Source organism: Cervus elaphus, chromosome 11 (genome assembly GCF_910594005.1).
Source record: "Cervus elaphus chromosome 11, mCerEla1.1, whole genome shotgun sequence".
Taxonomy (NCBI): domain Eukaryota; kingdom Metazoa; phylum Chordata; class Mammalia; order Artiodactyla; family Cervidae; genus Cervus; species Cervus elaphus.
The window spans coordinates 65,116,680-65,138,193 of record NC_057825.1 but is presented as its reverse complement, the minus strand read 5'-3'; positions in this window follow the sequence as shown (position 1 = coordinate 65,138,193).

Here is a 21,514-nt window from a genome sequence, read left to right as displayed (position 1 = left end):
TGTAACAAATTTGTTTCAGTAATTACTCTGTTATATGTGGTATGTGCTTTTCCTTTCATATCTATAAGAACTTTAAATAATCTTAGCTTAAATTTGATTGTTTATTTTTCAGTTTAAAAAGGATTAAGCAGTTGAACTTAATCCTATACTTTTCAAATTCAAAACTAAATATTTTTGAGTGCAAGATTGAGATAAATAATTTAATTCAATGATATTTGACAAATTTATTGACTTTATAAAGCTAAGTTTTACATTAAATTTGTTTTAATTAGTGCCTTCTCTTTGAGAATCATTTTTGTGTATTTGCCAAATTATGTATCAATATTTAATATAAAATAGGTTTAATTATATATATTTGACTTGGTTCAATATTGACCATTACTTTTATGGTTCCTGATATCTGAATTTTAATTAAGTTCAGCTGTAACACTTCAGCTAAGCTTTTTCATGAAGTTATACCATGTATTTTCAAAATTATGAGTCATATATTTTCAAAAGTTATGAGTCATGTATTTTCAGAATTTTGCTATATCTGAGAAGTATTGCCTAGCACATGTTCCCAATGAGGTGTTACCATTTGGTTAAAAATATATAACTTGGATCAAACTTCAACCATCAAAACTCTTCATGCTGCTTCATTGTCACCTGGTACTAAATGAACTAAAGAAGCAGACTGAGGAGAACTCAAGTGTATAAGATTTTACTTTGCCTTTGAAATTCAAAAATGTCACAAGGATTTTTCTAAAAATGGGTTTTCTTTCTATTGCTTATGCCTGCAAATCATGAGGATTTTTATGTATAGGATCTGATTTTCACTTCAGAAAGTCTTGACTTTTTAATTAAACCACAAATTATTAATATGTTTAACTTGTTCCAGATTCTTCTTTGGAAATACCTCAAATATTGTAATAGCTCAGGCTTCTTTTAACAAATACACCATGACTAGCTAGTTTAAACAACAAATATTTATTTCTGACAGTTCTGGAGACTGGATCTTCCAGGATGTAGATGGCTGCAGATTCAAGGTCTGGTGAGAAGCCACCTTCTGCTTTGAAGATGGCCATCTTCTTGTATCCTCACATAGCAGAGACAGGAGAGAAAAGCTCTTTGTGTCTCTATGTAAAGGCACTAACTCCATTAATCAGGGCTCCACCCTCCAGACCTAGTTACACCCCAAAGGCAACACTTCCAATTATCCTCACAATGGGGGAGTCATGATTTCAACATGAGTTTTGGGGAGACACAAATATTCAGTGAATAGCAAATACTATCTATTTTGCTGTTTGTTCCTTTCAATCTAGTTTTAAATTCCTCTATATTGTATTTGTTTGGTTTTCTTCTAGATTTTTCTTCTTTTCCTGAGTTTCTATTACAGCCTGAGTCCATATATATATATATATATATATTAGTCATTCAGTCATGTGCAACTCTTTGCAGTTACATGGACTGTAGCTCACCAGACTTGTCTGTCTATGGAATTCTCCAGGCAAGAATACTGGAGTAGGTTGCCATTTTCTCCAGGGGATCTTCCTAACCCAGGGATCAAACTCAGGTCTCCTGCATTGCAGGCAGATTCTTTACCATCTGAGTTATCAGCGAACTTAATGCTGCAATTCCTGAGTTCACATGCCTCACCTAGAGAATCCACATGCTGCAAACTACAGAGCCCATGCACTCTTGTGCCCGCACAACACAACTAGGGAGAGATGCTTACGCACTGCAACAAAAGATTCCACGTGCCACAATGAAGGAACCCACATGCAACAAATAAGACCAACACAGGCAAAAAGAAAATAAACTTTAAAAAATAAAATAAAGTTTTTTTTTCATGCTCATAAGCAAACCATCTTCATGCTTTTTTTTCCTCCATAATAACCTCCCTTTTTTTATTATACATTTTTTTCTGCTTTTTAGATCTAGTCATTTAGAAATGCCAATCTAACTCCTACAATATCAGTCATCATTTATTCTGATAAAGACATCCTCCTCAGATATAAACCAGTGTTGTTTTTTGTCAAATTTAATATATATATACAGTTATATAAATATATATATATATGTATCAGTTCAGTCGCTCAGTAGTGTCCGACTCTTTGCGAACCCATGAACTGCAGCATGCCAGGCCTCCCTGTCCATCACCAACTCCCAGAGTCCATACACACACACAAAAAGGTTACTGTCCATTTACAGCTATTACAAATTATTGCCTTTGTTCCCCATATTGTACAATACATCCTTGAGCTTATCTTTCATGGAACAGTTTGTGCCTCCCACCCTAATGCTATAGTGCTCCTACTTTCCCTCATAATAGTTTCAGGTATGCAATGTAGTGATTCAATATTTTTATAGATTATATTCCATTTAAGAATATTATAAAACAATGGCTATATTTCTTTGTGCTGTACAACATATCCTTTTTGTTTATCTATTTTACACATGGTAGTTTGTGTACCTTAATCCCACACAACAATCTTGTCTCTTCCCCATCCCTCTCCTGATTGATAATCACACTATCACTAGTGTGTTCTCTGCATCTATTAGTCTGTTTCAGTTTTATTATGTATATTTGTTTCTTATATCCCACATATAATTGATAACAGATTATCTTTGGCTGACTTGTTTCGCTAAGCATAATTCTCTCTAGGTCCATCCTCATTATAGCAAATGGGAAATTTTATTCTTTTTATGGCTGATTATCTTGGCTATTGTAAATAATGCTGCTGTGAAATTGGGGTTCATGTATATTTTCAAATTAGTGGTTTTGTTTTTTTCAGATATATATTCAGAAGTGGAATTCCTGGGTCATAAGGTAGTTCTCTTTTTAGTTTTTTGAGAAACCTCCATATGGTTTTCAACAGTGGCTGCACCAATTTATTTTCCCATTTTCCCACCAACAGTGTATGAGGGTTCTTTTTACTCCACATCCTTGACAACATTTGTTATTTATGTTCTTTTTGATGATAGACATTTTTGATGGGTGTGGGATGTTCTATCACTGAGCTTTTGATTTGCATTTCCCTGATGATTAGTGATGTTGAGTGTCTTTTCATGTACCTATTGGTCATTTGCAATTCTTCTTTGGAAAAACATCTATTCAGTTCTTCTGCCCATTTTTTAAATGGAGTTGTGTTTTTTTGATTTGTTTTTGACACTGAGTTGTATGAACTATTTAAATATGTTGGATATTAATTATTGGTCATATCATTTGCAATTATTTTCTCCCATTCAGTTGGTTTTCTATTCATTTTTTCAATGGTTTCTTTTGCTTTGCAAAAGCTATTGATTTTAGGTCAAGTCAGTCATTTCAGTAACTCAGTCATGTCTGACTCTTTGCAACTCCATGGACTGCAGCATGCCAGGCTTCCCTGTCCATCACCAACTCCTGGAGATTGCTCAAACTCATGTCCATCGAGTTGGTGATGCCATCTAACCATCTCATCCTCCGTCGTCCCCTTCTCCTCCTGCCTTCAATCTTTCCCAGAATCAGGGTCTTTTCCAATAGGCAGTTCTGTGCATCAGGTGGCCAAAGTATTGGAGTTTCAGCTTCAGCATCAGTCCTTCCAACGAATATTCAGGACTGATTTCCTTTAGGATTGACTGGTTGGATTTCCTTGCAGTCCAAGGGATTCTCAAGAGTCTTCTCTAACACAGATTAAAAAATGTTAATCAATTTATGTCAGAGAGTGTTCTATGTTTTCCTCTAGGAGTTTTATGGCTTCCATCTTACATTTAGGTTTTTAATCCATCTTGATTTTTTTATATATATATATGGTGTGAGAAAATGTTCTAACTATTCTTTTACATGTAGCTGTCCCATTTTCCCAGAACTAATTATTGAAGAGACTGTCTTTTCTCCATTGTATTTTCTTTTTTCTTTTAATTTTTTTTCATTTATTTTATTAGTTGGAGGCTAATTACTTCACAACATTGCAATGGGTTTTGTCATACATTGACATGAATCAGCCATGGAGTTACATGTATTCCCCATCCTGATCCCCCCTCCCACCTCCCTCTCCACCCTATCCCTCTGGGTCTTCCCAGTGCACGAGGCCCGAGCACTTGTCTCATGCATCCAACCTGGGCTGGTGATCTGTTTCATCATAGATAGTATACATGCTGTTCTTTCAAAACATCCCACCCTCACGTTCTCCCACAGAGTTCATAAGTCTGTTCTGTACTTCTGTGTCTCTTTTTCTGTTTTGCATATAGGGTTATCATTACCATCTTTCTAAATTCCATATATATGTGTTAGTATGCTGTAATATTCTTTATCTTTCTGGCTTACTTCACTCTGTATAATGGGCTCCAGTTTCATCCATCTCATTAAAAATGATTCAAATGAATTCTTTTTAACAGCTGAGTAATATTCCATGGTGTATATGTACCACAGCTTCCTTATCCATTCATCTGCTGATGGGCATCTAGGTTGCTTCCATGTCCTGGCTATTATAAACAGTGCTGCATTGAACAATGGGGTGCACGTGTCTCTTTCGGATCTAGTTTCCTCAGTGTGTATGCCCAGAAGTGGGATTGCTGGGTCATATGGCAGTTCTATTTCCAGTTTTTTAAGAAATCTCCACACTGTTCTCCATAGTGGCTGTACTAGTTTGCATTCCCACCAACAGTGTAAGAGGGTTCCCTTTTCTCCACACCCCCTCCAGCATTTATTGCTTGTAGACTTTTGAATAGCAGCCATCCTGACTGGCATGTAATGGTACCTCATTGTGGTTTTGATTTGCATTTCTCTAATAATGAGTGATGTTGAGCATCTTTTCATGTGTTTGTTAGCCATCTGTATGTCTTCTTTGGAGAAATGTCTGTTTAGTTCTTTGGCCCATTTTTTGATTGGGTCATTTATTTTTCTGGAATTGAGCTGCAGGAGTTGCTTGTATATTTTTGAGATTAATCCTTTGTCTGTTTCTTCATTTGCTATTATTTTCTCCCAATCTGAGGGCTGTCTTCTCACCTTGCTTATAGTTTCCTTTGTAGTGCAAAAGCTTTTAAGTTTCATTAGGTCCCATTTGTTTGCTTTTATTTCCAATATTCTGGGAGGTGGGTTATAGAGGATCCTGCTGTGATTCATGTCAGAGAGTGTTTTGCCTATGTTCTCCTCTAGGAGTTTTATAGTTTCTGGTCTTACATTTAGATCTTTAATCCATTTTGAGTTTATTTTTGTGTATGGTGTTAGAAAGTGTTCTAGTTTCATTCTTTTACAAGCGGTTGACCAGTTTTCCCAGCACCACTTGTTAAAGAGGTTGTCTTTTTTCCATTGTATATCCTTGCTTCCTTTGTCAAAGATAAGGTGTCCATAGGTTCGTGGATTTATCTCTGGGCTTTCTATTCTGTTCCATTGATCTATATTTCTGTCTTTGTGCCAGTACCATACTGTCTTGATGACTGTGGCTTTGTAGTAGAGTCTGAAGTCAGGCAGGTTGATTCCTCCAGTTCCATTCTTCTTTCTCAAGATTACTTTGGCTATTCGAGGTTTTTTGTATTTCCATACAAATTGTGAAATTATTTGTTCTAGTTTTGTGAAAAATGCCGTTGGTAGCTTGATACGGATTGCACTGAATCTATAGATTGCTTTGGGTAGAATAGCCATTTTGACAATACTGATTCTTCCAATCCATGAACATGGTATGTTTCTCCATCTGTTTGTGTCCTCTTTGATTTCTTTCATCAGTGTTTTATAGTTTTTTTTTTTGGGGGGGTTTTGTCATACACTGATATGAATCAGCCATAGATTTACACGTATTCCCCATCCCGATCCCCCCTCCCACCTCCCTCTCCACCCGATTCCTCTGGGTCTTCCCAGTGCACCAGGCCCGAATACTTGTCTCATGCATCCCACCTGGGCTGGTGATCTGTTTCACCATAGATAGTATACATGTTGTTCTTTTGAAATATCCCACCCTCACATTCTCCCACAGAGTTCATAAGTCTGTTCTGTATTTCTGTGTCTCTTTTTCTGTTTTGCATATAGGGTTATCGTTACCATCTTTCTAAATTCCATATATATGTGTTAGTATGTTGTAATGTTCTTTATCTTTCTGGCTTACTTCACTCTGTATAATGGGCTCCAGTTTCATCCATCTCATTAGGACTGGTTCAAATGAATTCTTTTTAATGGCTGAGTAATATTCCATGGTGTATATGTACCACAGCTTCCTTATCCATTCATCTGCTGATGGGCATCTAGGTTGCTTCCATGTCCTGGCTATTATAAACAGTGCTGCAATGAACATTGGGGTGCACGTGTCTCTTTCAGATCTGGTTTCCTCAGTGTGTATGCCCAGGAGTGGGATTACTGGGTCATATGGCAGTTCTATTTCCAGTTTCTTAAGAAATCTCCACACTGTTCTCCATAGTGGCTGTACTAGTTTGCATTCCCACCAACAGTGTAAGAGGGTTCCCTTTTCTCCACACCCTCTCCAGCATTTATTGCTTGTAGACTTTTGGATAGCAGCCATCCTGACTGGCGTGTAATGGTACCTCATTGTGGTCTTGATTTGCATTTCTCTAATAATGAGTGATGTTGAGCATCTTTTCATGTGTTTGTTAGCCATCTGTATGTCTTCTTTGGAGAAATGTCTGTTTAGTTCTTTGGCCCATTTTTTGATTGGGTCATTTATTTTTCTGGAATTGAGCTGCAGGAGTTGCTTGTATATTTTTGAGATTAATCCTTTGTCTGTTTCTTCATTTGCTATTATTTTCTCCCAATCTGAGGGCTGTCTTTTCACCTTACTTATAGTTTCCTTTGTAGTGCAAAAGCTTTTAAGTTTCATTAGGTCCCATTTGTTTAGTTTTGCTTTTATTTCCAATATTCTGGGAGGTGGGTCATAGAGGGTCTTGCTGTGATTTATGTTGCAGAGTGTTTTGCCTATGTTCTCCTCTAGGAGTTTTATAGTTTATGGTCTTACATTTAGATCTTTAATCCATTTTGAGTTTATTTTTGTGTATGGTGTTAGAAAGTGTTCTAGTTTCATTCTTTTACAAGTGGTTGACCAGTTTTCCCAGCACCACTTGTTAAAGAGGTTGTCTTTTTTCCATTGTATATCCTTGCCTCCTTTGTTGAAGATAAGGTGTCCATTGGTTCGTGGATTTATCTCTGGGCTTTCTATTCTGTTCCATTGATCTATATTTCTGTCTTTGTGCCAGTACCATACTGTCTTGATGACTGTGGCTTTGTAGTAGAGTCTGAAGTCAGGCAGGTTGATTCCTCCAGTTCCATTCTTCTTTCTCAAGATTACTTTGGCTATTCGAGGTTTTTTGTATTTCCATACAAATTGTGAAATTATTTGTTCTAGTTCTGTGAAAAATGCCGTTGGTAGCTTGATAGGGATTGCATTGAATCTATAGATTGCTTTGGGTAGAATAGCCATTTTGACAATATTGATTCTTCCAATCCATGAACACGGAATGTTTCTCCATCTGTTTGTATCCTCTTTGATTTCTTTCATCAGTGTTTTATAGTTTTCTATGTATAGGTCTTTTGTTTCTTTAGGTAGATATACTCCTAAGTATTTTATTCTTTTTGTTGCAATGGTGAATGGTATTGTTTCCTTAATTTCTCTTTCTGTTTTTTCATTGTTAGTATATAGGAATGCAAGGGATTTCTGTGTGTTAATTTTATATCCTGCAACTTTACTCTATTCATTGATTAGCTCTAGTAATTTTCTGGTAGAGTCTTTAGGGTTTTCTATGTAGAGGATCATGTCATCTGCAAACAGCGAGAGTTTCACTTCTTCTTTTCCTATCTGGATTCCTTTTACTTCTTTTTCTGCTCTGATTTCTGTGGCCAAAACTTCCAACACTTTGTTGAATAGTAGTGGTGAGAGTGGGCACCCTTGTCTTGTTCCTGATTTCAGGGGAAATGCTTTCAATTTTTCACCATTGAGGGTGATGCTTGCTGTGGGTTTGTCCTATATAGCTTTTATTATGTTGAGGTATGTTCCTTCTATTCCTGCTTTCTGGAGAGTTTTAATCATAAATGAGTGTTGAATTTTGTCAAAGGCTTTCTCTGAATCTATTGAGATAATCATATCTCCATTGTATTTTCTTGCCTTCCTGTCATAGTGTAATTGAACAAAAGTGTCTGGGTTTACTTTCAGACTCTCTATCCTGTTCCATTGAGCTATGTGTTTGTTTTTCTGCCAGCATCAAACTTTTCATTACTATAGCTTTGTAGTATAGTATGAAGTCAGGGAGCATAATTTCTCCAGATATGTTCTTCTTTCTCAAGTTTTTGCTATTTGGGGTCTCTTGTGTTTCCAAAAAATATTTTATATTATTTGTTTCAGTTCTGTGAAAAATAACATTGATATTTTGATATGGATTGCACTGAATCTGTAGATTGCTTTTATACCAGTGTTGAGTTGATCTACAAGTACTTCTGGTAAATTTCTCATTTTTTGTGTTAGTAATCACTACCTACAGATAATCTACCACTTACATAATATTTTATAACTTCTACATCTCATAGAGGAACCTGAGCTATAACCCACTAATAAAGTATCTCAAAATTAACTTTGACCACAGGGCCAACAAGAAATTATAGGCTGATCTTTATTTGAAGTTTATTAGCTAATTTTCTTTAAAACAAAATATAAAAGTGATTAAAGTTATTTCAAGTAAGTTTATGTGAAAATCTTACAAGGTATGATGGCAGTTTGTATATATTTCATAAATCATAATATTTTTTAGTTTCATAAGCTCAGCTGAAGATTATAGAATTATACCTAGAGAGATCTTAAATATAACAGTAATTTATAACTATGTGCATACAGTTAAATATTCACCTTCACTGAAGTATAAAATCATTAATTATAGTTTTCTATGAGGAGTTTGCAATAATATTTTTATGTTTTTATTACAAATTGGAAGCATATCTTTTCCAGTATTTTTCATATTAATTTCTTGCTTGGATTTAATTTCAATTTTAAGAAAACTGCAAATATTTCTGTTATTTCAGGAAGAAAGTTATGCTAGTTTTTAGAGTTATTAGCACCAAAATATGATGCTGTAAGTTTAATCCTGGACTTTATTTTTTTATTGTTTTTTTAAAATTTTTTTCCATTCATTTTTATTAGTTGGAGGCTAATTACTTTACAATATTGTAGTGGTTTTTGCCATACATTGACATGAATCAGCCATGGATTTACATGTGTTCCCCATCCCAATCCCCCCTCCTGCCTCCCTCTCCATCCCATCCCTCTGGATCTTCCCAGTGCACCAGCCCTGAGCACTTGTCTCATGCATCCAACCTGGGATGGTGATCTGTTTCACCCTTGATAGTATACTTGTTTCAATGCTATTCTCTCAGAACATCCCACCCTCGCCTTCTCCCACAGAGTCCAAAATTCTGTTCTGTATTCCTGGACTTTAAAACTTGATCTCATAATGATTATTTGAAATTTTAATATAATAGTTTTCTTACAATTACATTGTTAACTATGCTATGTTAGATTTGCCATGGTTTCCTAACGTGACTAAAGGAAATTAGATGAAAACATTAAGAGAAACTCTAGCTTATTGAAAAAACAATCATATGCAAATATGTAGATGGCAACATTTTTACATAAAATGAGAACCAATTTTTATAATGTAGGGCTAAATAAAGCCAAATTAGAAGTGTTTATATATACATATATATGTGTGTGTGTGTGTGTGTATATATAGGCATTGTAGTGGGCCCAATGCTAAACATTTCTTCACAAAATAGCTATTCAAAAGTGATCTTGAACAAAATTATATTGGGACATTTTTCTTTTTAATTGCAAGTATCACACTATAGATCAGAAAGTTAAGATGAGAGATATAACGCTATCATTTACCCAAGGCCATAAACTCAGAAAATCACTCTATGCCTTTCTTTTCTGTAGGCTGTTTTCTTTTACCTATTAAAACTGTTGGCATTTTACCTACCTTGGAGGTGTTGGGGTAGGTTCATATATAAAAGTAACTTGTGGGTTTTTAAGCCTATATAAATATCTAATTTTTTTAAATTGGAGGATAATTGCTTTACAATATTTTATTTGTTTCTGCCATACAACACCATGAATCAGCCATAAGTGTACATATGTTCCCTTCTTGAACCTACCTTCCACCCCTCTGGGTTGTCACAGACAATGCTACTCTCTCAGTTGGCCACATCCTCTCTTTCCCCCACTGTGTCCATAAGTCTGTTCTCTACATTTGCATCTCTATTCCTGTCCTGGAAATAGGTTCATCAGTTCCATTTTTCTAGATTTCATATATATGCACTAATATGTGATATTTGTTTTTCTCTTTCTGACTTACTTCACTCTGTATAATAGGCTCTATGTTCATTCACTTCACTAGAACTGACTCAAATTTGTGTCTGTTTATGGCTGAGTAATATTCTGTTGTATATATGTATCACATCTTCTTTATCTATTCATATGTAGATGGACATCTAGGTTGCTTCCATATACTGGCTATTGTAAATAGTGCTGCAAGGAACACTGGAGTACATGTGTCTTTTTTAACTATGGTTTTCTCAGGGTATATGCCAAATAGTGGGATTGCCGGGTCATATGGAAGTTTCATTCTTAGATTTTTAAGTAATCTCCATACTGTCCTCTGGAGCTTCCCTGGTGGCTCAGATGGTAAAGAATCTGCCTGCAATGCGAGAGACCCATGTTCGATCCCTGAGTCAGGAAGATTCCCTGGAGAAGGGAATGGCAATCCACTCCAGTATTGTTGATAACAAACTTCTCTATTACAGAAAATGTAAGCTGTCTTTTTTCTAAGTAGAGAAATGCCTGCTATTAGAAAGCCTACAAACAATACAAAAAGAACCAATTAATTAGTGAAAACATAGTGAATTTAGCAGATGGAGGCAGAATGGGAAGCTGTTTAAAAATATTTGATACTCTGCACCTCTGGGGAAGGAAATGGCAATCCATGCCAGTATTCTTGCCTGGAAAAATTCCATGGACAGAGGAGCCTGGCAGGCTACAGTCCATAGGGTTGCAAAGAGTCAAACACAACTGAGCACTTGCCAGCATACCAAAAGATCAGTATTTTTTTAAGTTGAAAGCTTGAAGTTAATAAAGAGATTTAAAAAAAAACACAAATTTTAAGAATAAAATTTTCTTTAGCAATTCACAGTATTACTTAAATGAAAATTAAAATTTATATTTACTTTTTTTGCTTTTATCTTATTCTGATTATATAGGACATTGGTTATATTACACAGAATAGATTTTATGAATTTAAAAGAGAAACTACCATCCAAGAGTGTTATAACTTGGGAAATACATGATATCACTGAAGAAACAAGGGCTTCCCTTGTGGCTCAGCTGGTAAAGAATCTGCCTACAATGTGAGAGACCTGGGTTCGATCCCTGGGTTGGGAAGATCCCTTGGAGAAGGGAAAGGCTACCCACACCAATATTCTGGCCTGGAGAATTCCATGGACTGTACAGTCCATGGGGTCGCAAAGAGTCAGACAAGACTGAGCCACTTTCACTTTCAAGGAAACAAAGGTTACACAAATACATAATATGTTACATTAAAGTAACATATTATCTTCCCAACCTAGGTCTCCCACACTGCACAAGGGAAGCCCAAGAACACTGGAGTAGATAGCCTATCCCTTCTCCAGATGATCTTTCCAACCCAGGAATCAAACCAGGGTCTCCTGCGTTGCAGGAGGATTCTTTACCAACTGAGCTATTAGGGAAGCCCTGTTACATAAAATGTCATTCTTTATTAGTCTGGATTCTTTACCAGCTGAGCCACAAGGGAAGCCCTTTTTAGTCTGCAGATGATAAAAATATAAGTAAAGAAGACATTTGCAAAAATATTAAAATTTACATTGTTTTAAGAAACTCTTAAGTTGTTTTCATTCAAGTTGTTCTCCAAATGCCTTTTATTCTTTGTATATATGATCAATTATATTTTGCGGGCTCCAAAATCACTGCAGATGGTGATTGCAGCCATGAAATTAAAAGATGCTTACTCCTTGGAAGGAAAGTTATGGCCAACCTAGATAGCATATTAAAAAGCAGAGACGTTACTTTGCCAACAAAGGTCCATCTGGTCAAGGCTATGGTTGTTCCAGTGGTCATGTATGGATGTGAGAGTTGGACTGTGAAGAAAGCTGAGCGCCAAAAAATTGATGCTTTTGAACTATGGTGTTGGAGAAGACTCTTGAGAGTCCCTTGGACTGCAAGGAGATCCAACCAGTCCATCCTAAAGGAGATCAGTCCTGGGTGTTCATTGGAAGGACTGATGCTGAAGCTCAAACTCCAATACTTTGGCCACCTCATGTGAAGAGTTGACTCACTGGAAAAGACCCTGATGCTGGGAAAGATTGAAGGCAGGAGGAGAAGGGGATGACAGAGGATGAGATGGCTGGATGGCGTCACCGACTCGATGGTCATGAGTTTGAGTAAACTCCGGGAGTTGGTGATGGACAGGGAGGCCTGGCGTGCTGCGATTGATGGGGTTGCAAAGAGTCGGACATGACTGAGCAACTGAACTGAACTGACTGATCCTAAAAAGATAATGCTCTTCTGGGAATTCAATCTATGGACATATTAAATTACTCTAAAATTTTCTCAGAACCCAACTATAAAAACAGTCTCTTACTATTCTTAGGAACTACATATGACTTCTTGAGGACTATATTCTGACTTGTGTTTATTAAATGAGTTCAATTTCATGGTTCCAGTCAGTGATCTCTTCACTGATCTTCAATGTCCAATGTTTCATAGTCTGTGATTGCATGCATAGTGGCTCTACAATCTCTATAAAAAACAAAGCATCAATAACATTCACTTCTAGGCAAGATGGAGTAAGAGGGACCAGATTTATCTTCCTTCTTGAAGTAAATCAAAAACAGACAATGACATCAACTTTTCAAGGCATAATAATAATAAAGCACAAACAGACTATATGTTAACTATAAGAAATCCACTGTAATTACAAAGACACAAATAGGTCAGAATTAAAATGGTGAGAAAAGATATATCAAGTGAATACCAATCAAGAAAAGACTGAAGTGCTACATTAAAACCATATAAAGTATATTTCAGAAGAACGGTATTGTGGTATGGCATCACCAGCTCAATGGACATGAGTTTGTCAAACTCTGGGAGACAGTGAAGGACAGGGAAGCCTGGAAGAGCTGCATGTCCATGGGGTGGCAAAGAGTTGAACATGACTGAATGACTGAATGAGGTGATATATATTGTGGTAAACCAAACTATCAAAACTTACTCAAGAAGACAGATAATCTGAACAGTTTCATATCTATTACTGCACTCAAAGTAAACACAAGGCCAATGGCTTCACTGGGAAATTATAATGTGTACATATATGAAAACATAGTACCAATTCTACAAAAGTTCTTCAGGACATAAGTAGAGACTATTTCTAGTTAAAGAGCTGTCCACAGATGTTCATAGCAGCTTTATTTGTAATAGCTCCAAATTAAAACAACTCAAATGTCTGTGGAGAAACAACTTATGTTATATATATATATAATGGAATATCATTCAACATTTTAAACAAGTTTACTACTGGTAGATGAAACAATGTCCATGGATCTCAAAATAATAATGTTGGGTGAATGAATCCATACAAAAATAGTGTGATTATATAAAATTTTAGAGAATGCAAACTGATCTCAATGGGGATGGGGGCATGAGAAAATCCTGGGGACAATGGTTATAGTCATTACACTGATCATGATCATGTTATTTACACACATATATAGATACACACAGATGGCTAGATAATTACACACATATATGTCTAAACCTATCAAATTTTGTACTTTATTATAAATAAATTCTATTTAATAAAGCTGTGAAATAATTTTAAATAAAATAATTTCTTGCTGTCTACAACAATTTCAAGATCAGTCATAATATAGTACATATTAATCATATATTATATATGTTATATAACAATGTATAACAATATATAATATATAAAATATAGATTAGAGGGTTTGCAAATGATTTCTAAATAATGAAAAAAATCCAAAAATAAAAATGAAGTATTGAAGCAATTCATTAAAAAAATTCTTGGAAAGCAATTCTTTGAAGTATATTCAGTACTTGATTATCTGAAACTATTAAAAGTTAATTCCTAAATGATATCTGATTTGTTTTCAATACTGCCCAGAGACTCCAGACTCTTTTCCACACTATTCACAAAGGACATCTAACCAGTTTTAAAGATCCCTTCTTCTGAGTATTTTTAGTGCCTAGAGTGGTGGAGGAAGAGAAGTACATTGGTCTCCAAGGACAAGTTGGAGACTCACTGCTCTATTAGCTTCATGCAAAGACTATCTCTAGTTGAGATAACAGTTTATCATAGGTACATCTAGGATAATGCCTGTACATAAGAAATATTCATTATATATTTGAAGAATGGCTAAATCTGTTTCATAAATGGTAATGCCATTATCTAAGAATGAAACACAAGAAGAGAAGAGGCTATGAGGGAAGATTATGAGTTTAGATTGAAGCTATTGAATTTGTTACTTGTAAACCAGGTTAATATATTTGTCACATACCTGGAGACGTCAATCTAAAGATGGATCTCTAAGGCTGAATTTAGAACAAATTAGCACAGAGGTAGTAATTAAATCTGCCTAGAGGATGGCATCTCCAGGGGAGAAAAGGCCCCAATTACAAAGCTCAAAGCACACAAATGAAGAAAAGTCAATGCTGGAGATAAATTGTGGAGGTTGGAAAAATATCATTTCACAAGTGTTGAGAGAATAATTTTAAAAAAAAATTAAAGAAATTAATGTCCCAATGAAGGATAAATAAGGAAACATTCAATTGTATCCAATCCAATGTTTCATCTATAAAATCTAGTCAAACTGATACTTAGCTTAGGCCTATCATATGTAAATCATGTGGATGACTGAGTTATCAATGACTTTTAATGGGTTCTTGTGCACACTTGAAAGAATAATATTGGCTTCCTTCCTTAGTTCAAAAACATCCAGAGTTTAGTGACCTGGCTGTAACTTGCAGTACATAACGATGCTCAGTGGACATGAATTTGCGTAAAGTCTGGGAGACTGTGGAGAACAAAGGAGCCTGGTACGCTATATTCCATGGGGTTGCAAAAAGTCAGACGTGACTTAATGACTGAGCAACAACAGTGAGGCTCAAATAAATGTTATCCTATTTGCTAAGTGTCAGAGAATTACTCAGCAATAAAAATAAATGTATTTAAATTGTTGTTTGGAGAACTATAAAACTGGATGTCATATGATGAAGTGTTAATTGCCACCTCTGGGAATCTGAGTTGTGTTAGAAATAGTGTACTTTTCAACACAGCCTCCTTCTCTTTATGCCTTGTGTTATATGTTTCCTTTTTTTCTCTTCATCCTCTCCCCCTCAAAAAAAGATGTTTCATCTCCCAAAATAGTTTCTACAATAGTCTTCTACTGTATATAGATACAAACACATAGACATACTTACATACACATGTACCTATTAAATTTCACTTTATCTCATTCTAAAGAACACTCATTAGAGTTTCTGGGTTTCCCAAAAGGAAAAAAAAATATTATTTCCCATTTCAATGAAAATAAACTGAGAATTGGAAGTAACAAAAGAAAGTAGAGGTTATATTTTGCGTCTGATGGTAAAACATTTTTTCACCTCATATCTTCTGATTGGGGGGTTAGTTGCTAAGTTGTGTCCGACTATTGCAACCCCATGGACTGTAGCCTGACAGGCTCCTCTGTCTGTGGGATTCCTCAGGCAAGATTACTGGAGTGGGTTGCCATTTTCTTCTCCAGGGGATCTTCCCAACCCAGGAATCAAACCCAGGTCTCCTGCACTGCAGGCAAAGTCTTTACCAACTGAGCTATAAGGGAAGCCATATCTTCTGAGATGTTTCCCTAAACATCAGTTAAGGATTCTGCCACAGAACTTGATTCAAGGTCATAAGTAAAACAGCATGGTCTCTCTTACTTAGGACAGAAAGAGATTCATAAAAGAAGCTTACTATTGGACCTTTAAAAATGTTTCCTTATTCTAAAGATAAAGATAGAATCACGATGTCAAGAATGCACTCTCTGAAGCCTCTTTTCTTCCTTTTGATGTGCAATAATGATCAATGGGGGGTTCCCAGATAGCTCTAGTGTTAAGGAATCTGCCTGCCAATGTAGGAGATGTAAGAGAGGCTGGTTCGATCCCTGGGTCAAGAAGATCCCCTGGAGGAGGGCATGGTAACCCACTCCAGTATTCTTGCCTGGAGAGTCCCATGGACAGAGGAGCCTGGCAGGCTACAGTGCATAGGGTTGCAAAGAGTCGGACATGACTGAAACGACTTAGCATGTACAGAGTGATCAGTGAAGCATTTCATTTCATAAAAGCATTTGTAATGAATGACAATTTTATTTTACTTTTACCGTATTCTCTTTAGTTTTCAGAACATAGAAAAATCCATAACATTGGTATCGTCATATCTTTTAAATTAATTTTGAAAAATTTACAAGTGTCTGCTTTCAAATTTGCAAATGTTCTCATATAATTTATCTTTAAACTTCAGAATATCATTTGGTTTGCTCAACAGAAGTTCTCTAAGGTGCTTAGTGAAGCTTGTGGAAACAAATCTAAGCCAACTAGTATCAAAATTAAATAGGAACAACAACAATAATTACAACATCATGTAAGGAACTTAATTTTAGGAAGATTGGCTGGATTTTTTTAGTTTTCAGGTGGGTGTTTTAGTTTAGTAGATATAAAATAATTTATGACCAAGCTGTCCATGATGAATTAACTTAGTACCCAATTTATTTCACCTCCCAGATGCTGCTAGTGGTAAAGATCCCACCTGCCAATGCAGGAAACATAAAATACACAAGTGGGATCCCTGGGTTGGGAAGATCCCCTGGAGGAGGGCATGGCAACCCACTGCAGCTCTTGCCTGGAGAATCCCATGGACAGAGGAGCCTGGCGGGGTACAGTTCATAAGATCAACACAGAACTGGACATGACTGAAGCAACTTAGCACGCCTGCATGTATGAGTATTGTAGCATTAAGCAGTAATATTTTCCCTACAATCTCTTCAGCACCTGGAGTACTGCTTCTCTTTCTTATATAAGACCAAACAACATTTACATAGAATTGTCAACAATGCCTTCTCCCCCAAAGATAGTTTTAGACAATTGCATTAGATCACCTGATAAAATTTATTTTGGAATCTTTCATACTGTTAATTCTATGAATAAATTATAGGTTAGCTTTTTCTTGATGATGGTCCTAAACGTAAGGCTTCTTCTCTACCCTGAAGCCCCAGCTCTTTCATCATCCATACTGTCACCGGCATGCTTATTGGTACTTCTGCTGTGTTATTCCATCCTCAACTGCTCATCACTATATACTCTGCAACCTCCATTTCATCTTACCCTCTTCTACATGCTCAAATGTTTACATAAATTCTCCACACCCACCCTTGTTTCAGCATGACTGTTTCTCAAGAACACTTTTCCTCTGTACTTCTCTTGAGTACAAAATTTAGTAGGAGAGAGTTAGATCTTCAAATATTTTCTTTGTCACTTTTAGACCTTTTCACTCCACTATTATGCACTGTTCACTCATTCTGTTATGTGTAAAGCATCCATCTTGACTATTCCTATGCATTCTTGTCCACATCATCTACCGACTTCCTGAGTACTCACATTTAGCTATGTTCTAAATATCCATCTTAGCAGCATCCCAACATCCCAGAGATCACTATCACTTTGGAATTTCAAGTGGACCCATTCTACACCTGGAGTTGCTTGATGTCAGTGACTGTCATTCACTGTCCATTTTAAGAAGCATGATCCCACTTTTGACTTAGTTATTATCTGAGATTGTTTCCCATCTAAAAACCTCAGGCTCTACTGTAATCTCCTGTCCTTCCTCTTCCCTGTTTCCTGTATGTGCTGTGCTTAGTCACTGAGTCATGTCTGACTCTTTGCTACCCCATGAACTGTAGCCAGCCAGGCTCCTCTTCCCTGGGGATTCTCCAGGCAAGAATACTGGAGTGGCTTGCCATGCCCTCCTCCAGGGGATCTTCTCAACCCTGGGATCAAACCCGTGTCTCCTGTATTGGCAGGCGGATTCTTTACCAGTTGAGCTACCAGGGAATTCTGTTTCCTGTATAACTGCTTTCTTAACCTTGTTATATGTAGGAGAATAACCTTCCCTCTTGTCTACTAGCATCCCTCTTTTAGGTTTGCTTCTTCTGTATCTATACTTCAGACTTTTGTGATTCCTTTCAGAAGCTATCCCAAATATTCAGGTTTTTTAAGTTTTCTACCTCCCTGTTACATAATTCAGTCATAGAAAACATTTAATGAAGGAAATTGGGGCCATAAAGAAGACGTTTTGCTTTTCCATTTACAGATTTAGCTGTATTTGCATCCCACCCAATCCCTTTTCCCATCGTTGCAAAGGAGCACGTGTCTTCTTCCCATCAAAGATGAACACATCCAACAATTCTTAATGAATTACCCATCGCCATCACTTCTAAAACATGTGGCTCACAATTATCCCTATTTCTGGAGTCATTTTTCCTTCTGCATGGAATTATGGTAAAGTAATTCACAATTGAAGAAAAAATCTTCCAGCTATCTATTACTTTCTCTTTGTCCCTTCACAGCTGAAATTTCAAAATCAGCCGGTATGTGCCACATCGAATTACTGATTTAAAGTTATTGCTTAAACCAATTCAAATCAGATTCTAAAACCACTCTCAATTACTGCTGTAGTCCAGTTCATCTGAAAACCTTGATTGTCCAAATAAGTGGACTGGCCTTGCAGCTAAAAACTAGTATAAGATACAGAACCAAAGTGATATGGGGAGGAAAAAGTCAGAAAGTACAACTCCAAGATGAGAACACAGACAACCAAGGTCACATAACAAGAGACCAATTTTGAACACCAAGCTTGAAAGGTCAATCAAAGGATTATAAGTCAATTATAGAACCAAAAAGTTTAGCATCATAAGATCAGACACCAGAATATTTGTCCCCCAAACTGCCTTAGGAGAGCTGCAGCAAGATTAGAGGATTTTATTTATTGATGGCCACTCTCCATTAGCGTTACCTCCTACTCTGTTGTTTCTCTTGGTATTTCTATTTCATCTCTCTTATCTCATCTCCTCTCAGTGACAAATAGGTAGATAGGTAGATAGACAGATGGATAGATGGGGATACCAGACAACTTTACCTGCCTCCTGAGAAATATGCAGGTCAAGAGACAGCAGTTAGAACTGGACAGGGAACAACAGACCAGTTCCAAATTGGGAAAGGAGTATGCCACGACTGAATATTGTCACCCTGCTTATTTAATCATGGGCTTTAATTGGGTCTTAACTGTAGGACTGGGCTTCCCTGGTGGCTCAGCTGGTAAAGAATCTGCTTTCAATGCAGGAGACCTGGGTTCAATCCCTGGGTTGGGAAGGTCCCCTGAAGGGAATGGCCACCCACTCCAGTATTCTGGCCTGGAGAATTCCATGGACTATGTATTACATGGGATTGCAAAGAGTTGGACAAGACTGAGCGACTTTCACTTTCACTTTAACTGTAGGGTCAGAGTCACAGCCTTGGTATTCAAAATAGGACTTCATTGGGGATATACATAAAATACTCTTTGATTAAAAGAATACATGATGGAAATTTTTTCTTTATTGGTGCTTTTTATTTAAAATAAACTTGCCTTACAAATAGATAATGTGACATCAAATGTTTGCCTATAAAATTATTAAAAACACTGAGCTTATGTGTGAAGTTGCTACTTGGTATTAAGATAGTTAATAATGTAATTCCATAACACTGTTACCTTTGACATTTTCAAGGCAAAGTGTATACACTAATGAATAATAAGACCTTTTAAATTTGTTTATTACCTTAATGTTTCTGCTTGTTATGCATATTAAATATGAGCTTTGGTCCTTGTGAGCTTAATTACCATACAAATAGCAATGATACTTAAACTGAATGATCTTTCATTATTAACCCCTGTTACAAATTGCTACATTAAAACTTAAGAATTCATAGTACCTGTAATAATTTTCATAAAAGCAATGACAAAAAATAATACTAATAGCTTTGTCTTTATATTTTTAACTATATTAATTGTTAAAATAACTTTGATTTCTTCAATCTGAGAAAAGCTGCAAACATTACTGTGCTTCTCTCTTTAGATACTCTAAAATTAGCATATCATTATTACACTATTATTATTGAGTGGTCAAAATCAGAATATTTGTATATGGGGAAGGCATAGCTCACTTGAAATGGGACTATAACTTAATTAATGCTTTATTAAACATGCTATAATAATACAGATTTAGCTCTTGTAATTTTAAAACTATGGAATTGGCACAGAAATATCCATGTTAGAAAGACTAACACTGAACAAGCTTTCAATAGAAGCTAGCACTTTTCCAGGGTGATTTATATTTTTATAGAAAACTGTTAGGACAAACTTTGAGAAAAAAAAAAGCTGCCTTCTTTTTATTAATAGAGGTGAGTACAGTGATGCTACACTTATTCAAAGGCACATGATATAAGAAATCAAGTTATTGTTAAAAGCAAAACTTAAGCTCTTTCCTTCTTGTCATCATAGAAGAAATAAAACTGATTGAACCAGAAAAGAACTATCAATTCTGATCATTAATTTAGTGTTTTAAGAAGCCTATTTTCAATGATAATTAAGACATATCATAGATGTTCAAACACCATATCATTGAAAAAAAAACAATGGTTTTACATATTAGGCCCAAATCATTTATACTCAGAAGTCTAACCTCATTCAAATCAATGTCTAAAACTTGCCATTCTTGTTGAGTTCTAAATTGGAAAGGTGAGAAAAAAATATATATTCTGTTCCAGTAAAGGTCATGTAGGAGCCAATTACTGAGCATTCGGGGTCACTAACATTTCTTCTAACTGGGCAACATTCAGAATCCAGACTTTTAAAAAACTACTTTTCCAAGCCACCTCACTATCCCTGTGTTCTCAGCATACACATTCTTTTAACTACACACATTTCAGTTGCAAAATAAAAATGGATCTTATCAGGCATGATTATCTTTACAGCTTAGAATGCATATTTTTAACAGAATCTCTGCATGCCTAATGTTTACATACCAAAGCAAAATTACAACCTACAAGCAAGTAAAGCATGGGAGTTACCTGTTGTATCACAATATGCTGTAGATAAGAGAGGACAATATCGTCTACTTCAAACTCTCACATCCCTGTGCTAAGCTTTCAGACTATACTGCATTAAATTTCTATTGTCCTTTCAAAGATTATTAAAATACTTTCCGTTAAGCCTAATGTCCTTATTCTCCTCAGTTACTCTATAGAATCTCAGGATATGCAGCCAACTTTTATCTTGGCATTCTCCTTCCCTTATTTTTTTAGATTAACCCTAATTTCTCTTACCTCTTTTTCAGAAAACTTTAACTCTGGTTTCCTCCAGAATTTTCACCTTGTAGACTGTACATGTC